We start from the raw sequence: 10738 nt of genomic DNA, 5'->3' as shown, positions 1-10738 counted from the left end.
ATGGTGGTAGCAGTGTCCCTGGGCTGGAGCTCCATCTTGGTGGGTCAGGCTGTCTGTAGGACCTGCAGTGATGGTGTTAGGAGTGTCCCAGGGATGGAGCTCCATCTTGGTGTGGTCAGGATGTCTGTAGGACCTGCAGTGATGGTGGTAGGAGTGTCCCAGTGCTGGAGCTCCATCTTGGTGTGTTCAGGCTGTCTGTAGGACCTGCAGTGATGGTGGTAGGAGTGTCCCAGTGCTAGAGCTCCATCTTGATGCGGTCAGGCTGTCTGTAGGACCTGCAGTGATGGTGGTAGGAGTGTCCCAGTGCTGGAGCTCCATCTTGGTGGGGTCAGGCTGTCTGTAGGACCTGCAGTGATGGTGGTAGGAGTGTCCCAGTGCTGGAGCTCCATCTTGGTGGGGTTCGGCTGTCTGTAGGACCTGCAGTGATGGGGTTGGAGTGTCTCAGTGCTGGAGCTCCATCTTGGTGGGGTGAGGCTGTCTGTAGGACCTGCAGTGATGGTGGTAGGAGTGTCCCAGGGCTGGAGATCCATCTTGGTGGGATCAGGCTGTCTGTAGGACCTGCAGTGATGGTGGTAGAAGTGTCTCAGTGCTGGAGCTCCATCTTGGTTAGGTTAGACTGTCTGTAGGACCTGCAGTGATGGTGATGAGAGTGTCCCATGGCTGCAGCTCCATCTTGGTGGGGTCAGGCTGTCTGTAAGACCTGCAGTGATGGTGGTAGCTGTGTCCAGTGCTGGAGCTCCATCGTGGTGGGGTCAGGCTGTCTGCAGGAACTGCAGTGATGGTGATGGGAGTGTCCCCAGGGCTAGAGCTCCATCTTGGTGGTGTCAGGCTGTCTGTAGGACCTGCCGTGATGGTGGTAGCAGTGTACCAGTGCTGGAGCTCCATCTTGGTGGGGATACGCCTGTCTGCAGGACCTGCCGTGATGGTGGTAGGAGTGTCTCAGTGATGGAGCTCCATCTTGGTGGGGTCAGGCTGTCTGTAGGACCTGCAGTGATGGTGGTAGGAGTGTCCCAGAGCTGGACCTCCATCTTAGTGGGGTGAGGCTGTCTGTAGTTCCTGCAGTGATGGTGGTAGCAGTGTTCCAGTGCTGGACCGACATCTTTTTGGGGTAGACTGTCTGTAGGACCTGCGGTGATGGTGGTAGGAGTTTCCCACGGCTGGAGCTCCATCTTGGTGGGGTCAGGCTGTCTTTAGGACCTGCAGTGATGGTGAAGGGAGTGTCCCAGGTGCTGGAGCTCCATCTTGGTGTGGTCAGGCTGTCTGTACGACCTGCAGTGATGGTGGTAGGAGTGTCCAGTGCTGCAGCTCCATCGTGGTGGGGTCAGGCTGTCTGTAGGACCTGCAGTGATGGTGGTAGGAGTGTCCCAGGGCTGGACCTCCATCTTGGTAGGGTCATGCTGTCTGTACGACCTGCAGTGATGGTGGTAGGAGTGTCCCAGTGCTGGAGCTCCATCTTGGTGGGGTGAGGCTGTCTGTAGACCTGCAGTGATGGTCGTAGGAGTGTCCCAGTGCTGGAGCTCCATCTTGGTGGGGTTAGGCTGTCTGTAGGACCTGCAGTGATGGTGATGGGACAGTCCCAGGGCTGCAGCTCCAAATTGGTGGGGTCAGGCTGTCTGTAGTACCTTCAGTGATGGTGGTAGGAGTGTTCCAGGGCTGGAACTCCATCTTGGTGTGGTCAGGCTGTCTGTAGGACCTTCAGTGATGGTGGTAGTAGTGTCCCAGTGCTGGAGCTCCATCTTGGTGGGGTGAGGCTGTCTGTAGGACCTGCAGTGATGGTGGTAGGAGTGTCCCAGGGCTGGACCTCCATCTTTGTGGGGTGAGGCTGTCTGTAGGACCTGCAGTGATGGTGGTAGGAGTGTCCCAGGGCTGGACCTCCATCTTTGTGGCGTGAGGCTGTCTGTAGGACCTGCAGTGATGGTGGTAGGAGTGTCCCAGTGCTTGAGCTCCATCTTGGTGGGGTCAGGATGTCTGTAGGACCTGCAGTGATGGTGGTAGGAGTGTCCCAGGGCTGGAGCTCCATCTTGGTGGGGTGAGGCTGTCTGTAGACCTGCAGTGATGGTCGTAGGAGTGTCCCAGTGCTGGAGCTCCATCTTGGTGGGGTCAGGCTGTCTATAGGACCTGCAGTGATGGTGGTAGGAGTGTCCCAGGGCTGGACCTCCATCTTGGTGGGGTGAGGCTGTCTGTAGGACCTGCACTGATGGTGGTAGGAGTTTCCCAGGGCTGGACCTCCATCTTGGTGGGGTGAGGCTGTCTGTAGTACCTGCACTGATGGTGGTAGGAGTGTCCCAGGGCTGGACCTCCATCTTGGTGGGGTGAGGCTGTCTGTAGGACCTGCAGTGATGGTGGTAGGAGTGTCCCAGGGCTGGAGCTCCATCTTGGTGGGGTTGGGCTGTCTGTAGGACCTGCAGTGATGGTGGTAGGAGTGTCCCAGTGCTGCAGCTCCATCTTGGTGGGGTCCGGATGTCTGTAGGATCTCCAGTGATGTTGGTAGGAGTGTCCCAGTTCTGGTGCTCCATCTTGGTGAGGTCAGGCTGTCTGTACCTGCAGTGATGGTGGTAGGAGTGTCCCAGGGCTGGAGCTCCATCTTGGTGGGGTAGACTGTCTGTAGGACCTGCAGTGATGGTGGTAGGAGTGTCCCAGTGCTGGAGCTCCATCTTGGTGGGGTGAGGCTGTTTGTAGGACCTGCAATGATGGTGGTAGGAGTGTCCCAGGGCTGGACCTCCATCTTGGTGGGGTGAGGGTGTCTGTAGGACCTGCAGTGATGGTGGTAGGAGTGTCCCAGGGGTGGACCTCCATCTTGATGGGGTGAGGCTGTTTGTAGGACCTGCAGTGATGGTGGTAGGAGTGTCCCAGGGCTGGAGCTCCATCTTGGTGGGGTGAGGCTGTCTGTAGGACCTGCAGTGATGGTGGTAGGAGTGTCCCAGTGCTGCAGCTCCATCTTGGTGCGGTCAGGATGTCTGTAGGACCTGCAGTGATGTTGGTAGGAGTGTCCCAGTGCTGGAGCTCCATCTTGGTGGGGTCAGTCTGTCTGTACCTGCATTGATGGTGGTAGGAGTGTCCCAGGGCTGGAGCTCCATCTTTTGGGGTTAGACTGTCTGTAGGACCTGCAGTGATGGTGGTAGGAGTGTCCCTGGCTGGAGCTCCATCTTGGTGTGGTGAAGCTGTCTGTAGGTCCTGCAGTGATGGTGGTAGGAGTGTCCCAGGGCTGGAGCTCCATCTTGGTGGGGTAAGGCTGTCTGTAGGACCTGCAGTGATGGTGGTAGGAGTGTCCCAGGGCTGGAGCTTCATCTTGGTGGGGTCAGGCTGTCTGTAGGACCTGCAGTGATGGTGGTAGGAGTGTCTCAGTGCTGGAGCTCCATGTTGGTTGGGTCAGGCTGTCTGTAGGACCTGCAGTGATGGTGGTAGCAGTGTCCCTGGGCTGGAGCTCCATCTTGGTGGGGTCAGGCTGTCTGTAGGACCTGCAGTGATGGTGGTAGGAGTGTCCCAGGGCTGGAGCTCCATCTTGGTGGGGTCAGGCTGTCTGTAGGACCTGCAGTGATGGTGGTAGGAGTGTCCCAGTGCTGGAGCTCCATCTTGGTGGGGTCAGGCTGTCTGTAGGACCTGCAGTGATGGTGGTAGGAGAGTCCCAGTGCTGGAGTTCCATCTTGGTGGGGATAGGCTGACTGTAGGACCTGCAAAGATGGTGGTAGGAGTGTCCCAGTGCTGGAGCTCCATCTTGGTGGGGTCCGGCTGTCTGTAGGACCTGCAGTGAAGGGTTGGAGTGTCTCAGTGCCGGAGCTCCATCTTGGTGGGGTCAGGCTGTCTGTAGGACCTGCAGTGATGGTGGTAGGAGTGTCCCAGGGCTGGAGCTCCATCTTGGTGTGTTAAGGCTGTCTGTAGGACCGGCCGTGATGGTGGTAGGAGTGTCCCAGGGCTGGAGCTCCATCTTGGTGGGGTGAGGCTGTCTGTAGGACCTGCAGTGATGGTGGTAGGAGTGTCCCAGGGCTGGAGCTCCATCTTGGTGGGGTGAGGCTGTTTATAGGACCTGCATTGATGGTGGTAGGAGTGTCCCAGGGCTGGTCCTCCATCTTGGTGGGGTGAGGCTGTCTGTAGGACTTGCAGTGATGGTGGTAGGAGTGTCCCAGCGCTGGAGCTCCGTCTTGGTGGGGTGAGGCTGTCTGTAGGACCTGCAGTGATGGTGGTAGGAGTGTCCCAGTGCTGGAGCTCCATCTTGGTGGGGTTAGGCTGTCTGTAGGACCTGCAGTGATGGTGGTAGGAGTGTCCCAGTGCTGGAGCTCCATCTTGGTGGGGATAGGCTGTCTGTAGGACCTGCAATGATGGTGGTAGGAGTGTCCCAGTGCTGGAGGCCCATCTTGTTGGGGTCCGGCTGTCTGTAGGACCTGCAGTGATGGGGTTGGAGTGTCTCAGTGCTGGAGCTCCATCTTGGTGGGGTCAGGCTGTCTGTAGGACCTGCAGTGATGGTGGTAGGAGTGTCCCAGGGCTGGAGATCCATCTTGGTGGGATCAGGCTCTCTGTAGGACCCGCAGTGATGGTGGTAGGAGTGTCTCAGTGCTGGAGCTCCATCTTGGTGAGGTTAGGCTGTCTGTAGGACCTGCAGTGATGGTGATGGGAGTGTCCCAGGGCTGCAGCTCCATCTTGGTGGCGTCAGGCTGTCTGTAGGACCTGCCGTGATGATGGTAGCAGTGTACCAGTGCTGGGGCTCCATCTTGGTGGGGATACGCCTGTCTGCAGGACCTGCCGTGATGGTGGTAGGAGTGTCTCAGTGCTGGAGCTCCATCTTGGTGGGGTGAGGCTGTCTGTAGGACCTGCAGTGATGGTGGTAGGAGTGTCCCAGCGCTGGACCTCCATCTTGGTGGGATGAGGCTGTTTGTAGGACCTGCAGTGATGGTGGTAGCAGTGTCCCAGTGCTGGACCTACATCTTGGTGGGGTTAGACTGTCTGTAGGACCTGCAGTGATGGTGGTAGGAGTTTCCCACGGCTGGAGCTCCATCTTGGTGGGGTCAGGCTGTCTGTAGGACCTGCAGTGATGGTGGTAGGAGTGTCCCAGTGCTGGAGCTCCATCGTGGTGGGGTCAGGCTCTCTGTAGGACCTGCAGTGATGGTGGTAGGAGTGTCCCAGGGCTGGTCCTCCATCTTGGTGGGGTCATGCTGTCTGTACGACCTGCAGTGATGGTGGTAGGAGTGTCCCAGTGCTGGAGCTCCATCTTGGTGGGGTGAGGCTGTCTGTAGACCTGCAGTGATGGTCGTAGGAGTGTCCCAGTGCTGGAGCTCCATCTTTGTGGGGATAGGCTGTCTGTAGGACCTGCAGTGATGGTGATGGGACTGTCCCAGGGCTGCAGCTCCAACTTGGTGGGGTCAGGCTGTCTGTAGGACCTTCAGTGATGGTGGTAGGAGTGTTTCCAGGGCTGGAACTCCATCTTGGTGGGGTGAGGCTGTCTGTAGGACCTGCAGTGATGGTGGTAGGAGTGTCCCAGGGCTGGACCTCCATCTTGGTGGGGTGAGGGTGTCTGTAGGACCTGCAGTGATGGTGGTAGGAGTGTCCCAGGGCTGGACCTCCATCTTGATGGGGTGAGGCTGTCTGTAGGACCTGCAGTGATGGTGGTAGCAGTGTCTCAGTGCTGGAGCTCCATCTTGGTGGGGTGAGGCTGTCTGTAGGACCTGCAGTGATGGTGGTAGGAGTGTCCCAGTGCTGCAGCTCCATCTTGGTGCGGTCAGGATGTCTGTAGGACCTGCAGTGATGTTGGTAGGAGTGTCCCAGTGCTGGAGCTCCATCTTGGTGGGGTCAGTCTGTCTGTACCTGCAGTGATGGTGGTAGGAGTGTCCCAGGGCTGGAGCTCCATCTTTCGGGTTAGACTGTCTGTAGGACCTGCAGTGATGGTGGTAGGAGTGTCCCTGGCTGGAGCTCCATCTTGGTGTGGTGAAGCTGTCTGTAGGACCTGCAGTGATGGTGGTAGGAGTGTCCCAGGGCTGTAGCTCCATCTAGGTGGGGTAAGGCTGTCTGTAGGACCTGCAGTGATGGTGGTAGGAGTGTCCCAGTGCTGGAGCTCCATCTTGGTGGGGTGAGGCTGTCTGTAGGACCTGCAGTGATGGTGGTAGGAGTGTCCCAGCGCTGGACCTCCATCTTGGTGGGGTGAGGCTGTCTGTAGGACCTGCAGTGATGGTGGTAGGAGTGTCCCAGTGCTGCAGCTCCATCTTGGTGTGGTCAGGATGTCTGTAGGACCTGCAATGATGGTGGTAGTAGTGTCCCAGGGCTGGACCTCCATCTTGGTTGGGTGAGGCTGTCTGTAGGACCTGCAGTGATGGTGGTAGGAGTGTCACCGGGCTGGAGCTCCATCTTGGTGTGGTCAGGATGTCTGTAGGACCTGCAGTGATGGTGGTAGGAGTGTCCCAGGGCTGGACCTCCATCTTGGTGGTCTGAGGCTGTCTGTAGGACCTGCATTGATGGTGGTAGGATTGTCCCAGTGCTGGAGCTCCAACTTGGTGGGGTCAGGCTGTCTGTAGGACCTGCAGTGATGGTGGTAGTAGTGTCCTAGGGCTGTCGCTCCATGTTGGTGTGGTCAGGCTGTCTGTAGGACCTGCAGTGATGGTGATGGGAGTGTCCCAGGGCTGGAGCTCCATCTTGCTGGGGTGAGGCTGTCTGTAGGACCTGCAGTAATGGTGGTAGGAGTGTCCCAGGGCTGGAGCTCCATCTTGGTGGGGTCAGGCTGTCTGTAGGACCTGCAGTGATGGTGGTAGGAGTGTCCCAGTGCTGGAGCTCCAACTTGGTGGGGTCAGGCTGTCTGTAGGACCTGCAGTGATGGTGGTAGGAGTGTCCCAGGGCTGGAGCTCCATCTTGGTGGGGTCAGGCTGTCTGTAGGACCTGCAGTGATGGTGGTAGGAGTGTCCCAGTGCTGGAGCTCCATCTTGGTGGGGTCAGGCTGTCTGTAGGACCTGCAATGATGGTGGTAGGAGTGTCCCAGTGCTGGAGCTCCATCTTGGTGGGGTCCGGCTCTCTGTAGTTCCTGCAGTTATGGGGTTGGAGTGTCTCAGTGCTGGAGCTCCATCTTGGTGGGGTCAGGCTGTCTGTAGGACCTGCAATGATGGTGGTAGGAGTGTCCCAGGGCTGGAGATCCAACTTGGTGGGCTCAGGCTGTCTGTAGGACCTGCAGTGATGGTGGTAGGAGTCTCTCAGTGCTGGAGCTCCATCTTGGTGAGGTTAGACTGTCTGTAGGACTTGCAGTGATGGTGATGGGAGTGTCCCAGGGCTGCAGCTCCATCTTGTTGGGGTCAGGCTGTCTGTAAGACCTGCAGTGATGGTGGTAGGAGTGTACCAGTGCTGGAGCTCCATCGTGGTGTGGTCAAGCTGTCTGCAGGACCTGCAGTGATGGTGATGGGAGTGTCCCAGGGCTGCAGCTCCATCTTGGTGGGGTCAGGCTGTATGTAGGACCTGCAGTGATGGTGGTAGGAGTGTCCCAGTGCTGGAGCTCCATCTTGGTGGGGATACGCCTGTCTGCAGGACCTGCCGTGATGGTGGTAGGAGTGTCTCAGTGCTGGAGCTCCATCTTGGTTTTGTGAGGCTGTCTGTAGGACCTGCAGTGATGGTGGTAGGAGTGTCCCAGGGCTGGACCTCCATCTTGGTGGGGTGAGGCTGTCTGTAGTTCCTGCAGTGATGGTGGTAGCAGTGTCCCAGTGCTGGACCTACATCTTGGTGGGGTTAGACTGTCTGTAGGACCTGCATTGATGGTGGTAGGATTGTCCCAGTGCTGGAGCTCCATCTTGGTGGGGTCAGGCTGTCTGTAGGACCTGCAGTGATGGTGATGGGAGTGTCCCAGTGCTGGAGCTCCATCTTGGTGGGGTCAGGCTGTCTGCACGACCTGCAGTGATGGTGGTAGGAGTGTCCCAGTGCTGGAGCTCCATCGTGGTGGGGTCAGGCTGTCTGTAGGACCTGCAGTGATGGTGGTAGGAGTGTCCCAGTGCTGGAGCTCCATCTTGGTGGGGTGAGGCTGTCTGTAGGACCTGCAGTGATGGTGGTAGGAGTGTCCCAGGGCTTGACCTCCATCTTTGTGGGGTCAGGCTGTCTGTAGGACCTGCAGTGATGGTGGTAGGAGTGTCCCAGTGCTGGAGCTCCATCTTAGTGGGGTGAGGCTGTCTGTCGGACCTGCAGTGATGGTTGTAGGAGTGTCCCAGTGCTGGAGCTCCATCTTGGTAGGGTGAGGCTGTCTGTAGGACCTGCAGTGATGGTGGTAGGAGTGTCCCAGGGCTGGACCTCCATCTTGGTGGGGTTAGACTGTCTGTAGAACCTGCAGTGATGGTGGTAGGAGTGTCCCAATGTTGGAGCTCCATCTTGGTGGGTTAAGCTCTGTGTAGGACCTGCAGTGATGGTGGTAGGAGTGTCCCAGTGCTGGAACCCCATCTTGGTGGGGTCAGGCTGACTGTAGGACCTGCAGTGATGATGATGGGAGTGTCCCAGGGCTGCAGCTCCATCTTGGTATGGTCTGGCTTTCTGTAGGACCTGCAGTGATGGTGGTAGGTGTGTCCCAATGCTGGAGCTCCATCTTGGTGGGTTAAGCTCTGTGTAGGACTTGCAATGTTGGTGGTAGGAGTGTCCCAGTGCTGGAGCTCTATCTTGGTGGGGTTAGACTGTCTGTAGGACCTGCAGTGATGGTGATGGGAGTGTCCCTGGGCTGCAGCTCCATCTTGGTGGGGTCAGGCTGTCTGTAGGACCTGCAGTGATGGTGGTAGGAGTGTCCCAGTGCTGGACCTCCATCTTGGTGGGGTGAGGCTGTCTGTAGGACCTGCAGTGATGGTGTTAGGAGTGTTCCAGTGCTGGAGCTCCATCTTGGTGGGGTTAGACTGTCTGTAGGACCTGCAGTGATGGTGATGGGAGTGTCCCTGGGCTGCAGCTCCATCTTGGTGGTGTCAGGCTGTCTGTAGGACCTGCAGTGATGGTGGTAGGAGTGTCCCAGTGCTGGACCTCTATCTTGGTGTGGTGAGGCTGTCTGTAGGACCTGCAGTGATGGTGGTAGGAATGTTCCAGTGCTGGAGCTCCATCTTGGTGGGGTTAGACTGTCTGTAGGACCTACAGTGATGGTGGTGGGAGTGTCCCTGGGCTGGAGCTCCATCTTGGTGGGGTCAGGCTGTCTGTAGGACCTGCAGTGATGGTGTTGGGAGTGTCCCCGAGCTGGAGCTCCATCTTGATGTGGTCAGGCTGTCTGTAGGACCTGCAGTGTTGGTGGTAGGAGTGTCCCAGGGCTGGACCTCCATCTTGGTGTGGTCAGGCTGTCTGTAGGACCTGCAGTGATGGTGGTAGGAGTGTCCCAGGGCTGGAGATCCATCTTGGTGTTGTCAGGATGTCTGTAGGACTTGCAGTGATGGTGTAGGAGTGTCCCAGTGCTGGACCTCCATCTTTGTGGGGTTAGACTGTCTGCAGGACCTGCAGTGATGGTGGTAGGAGTGTCCCAGGCCTGGACCTCCATCTTGGTGGGGTCAGGCTGTCTGTAGGACCTGCAGTGATGGTGGTAGGAGTGTCTCAGTGCTGGAGCTCCATCTTGGTGGGGTTAGGCTGTCTGTAGGACCTGCAGTGATGGTGGTGGGAGTGTCTCAGTTGCTGGAGCTACATCTTTGTGGGATTAGGCTGTCTGTAGGACCTGCGTCAATGGTGATAGCATGTCCCAGGACTAGATCTGCATCTTGGTGGTGTTAGGCTTCTAGAGGACCTACAGTGATGGTGGTAGCATTGTCTCAGGTGCTGGAGCTTTATATTTTGTATTAGCCCTCGGGTTAGGAGCATCCCTGCCTCCTGCCCTATGTCCCACTGTCTGCAGAATCTGCAGTTTGACTGGCTTTTTCATAGCTCATTTTCCAGTTAAGGCATTTTTGCCTTTTAATTTAACTGCTCAAATCTATAAAATGTCAACCTGGTTCACAGAGTCAAAGGCTGAAGAGTGCCCTGGAGAGGCCAGCTGCTTGTGGTGTGGCATCTGCTCCCTGCTGCATTCTGCTTATTCCCTGGGGGACTCTCAGATGTGCCAATTTTCTAGAGAGAGGATTATGTCCTCTGCTTCTCCGCCTATCAACTCTGGCTGGAGATCACGGTGTTTCATCCGCTCTTGACAGAACTGGGTTTTTGTGGATGTGCTGTGGTTTCCAGTGGTGTCTCACATAGATGGTCCCAGTCCTCAAGGCTGCAGTTAAAGGCATGCCATGACATATCCTGCTGTGTGTGGGACCCTTGAGGGCCCGATCCCTTTGAGCATAGAGTCAGCTGCCATGAGAAGTGTCAGGCCCATGGAGGACAGGCCCTTCCCCTGGGTGCCCAGTGGGGTCTGTGTGGTCATCTGGCCCTGGTGGCCCTACAGTCCCTCCTGTCTGGGGTCCCTGGTGGCTGCATGGGCATTCAGGAGTGGGGGATCCTGAGACAAAGATGCCATGGAGGTGCATCAAATAGATCTGTGGGTGACCAGCAGGGGCCTGGACAGCAGGGCAGGGGGTCTCTTCAGAGAGCATTGAGAAGAGAGTCTGGAGCCCTGCCCTCCTTCAGGGCCACAACTTCTGTCCCTAAAGTGGCCACTCACAGTAGCCTCTGGTCTCCTTTTTAGCTCCTACCCAGGCATGTCCAGATGGCCGAGAGCCTTGTCCCAGGCTGTCTGCCTGGTGAGTGTCCTTGGGACACTCATGGGCCTCTCAGTGGATGCTCTTGTGTTATCAGCCCAGTTTATGGCTAGGGGAACTGAGGAGGGGGTTGGGGTGGGGCGGGCCAT

The sequence above is a fragment of the Urocitellus parryii genome, chromosome 2 (genome assembly GCF_045843805.1).
Source record: "Urocitellus parryii isolate mUroPar1 chromosome 2, mUroPar1.hap1, whole genome shotgun sequence".
NCBI lineage: Eukaryota > Metazoa > Chordata > Mammalia > Rodentia > Sciuridae > Urocitellus > Urocitellus parryii.
Note: the sequence above shows the minus strand (reverse complement) of the source record.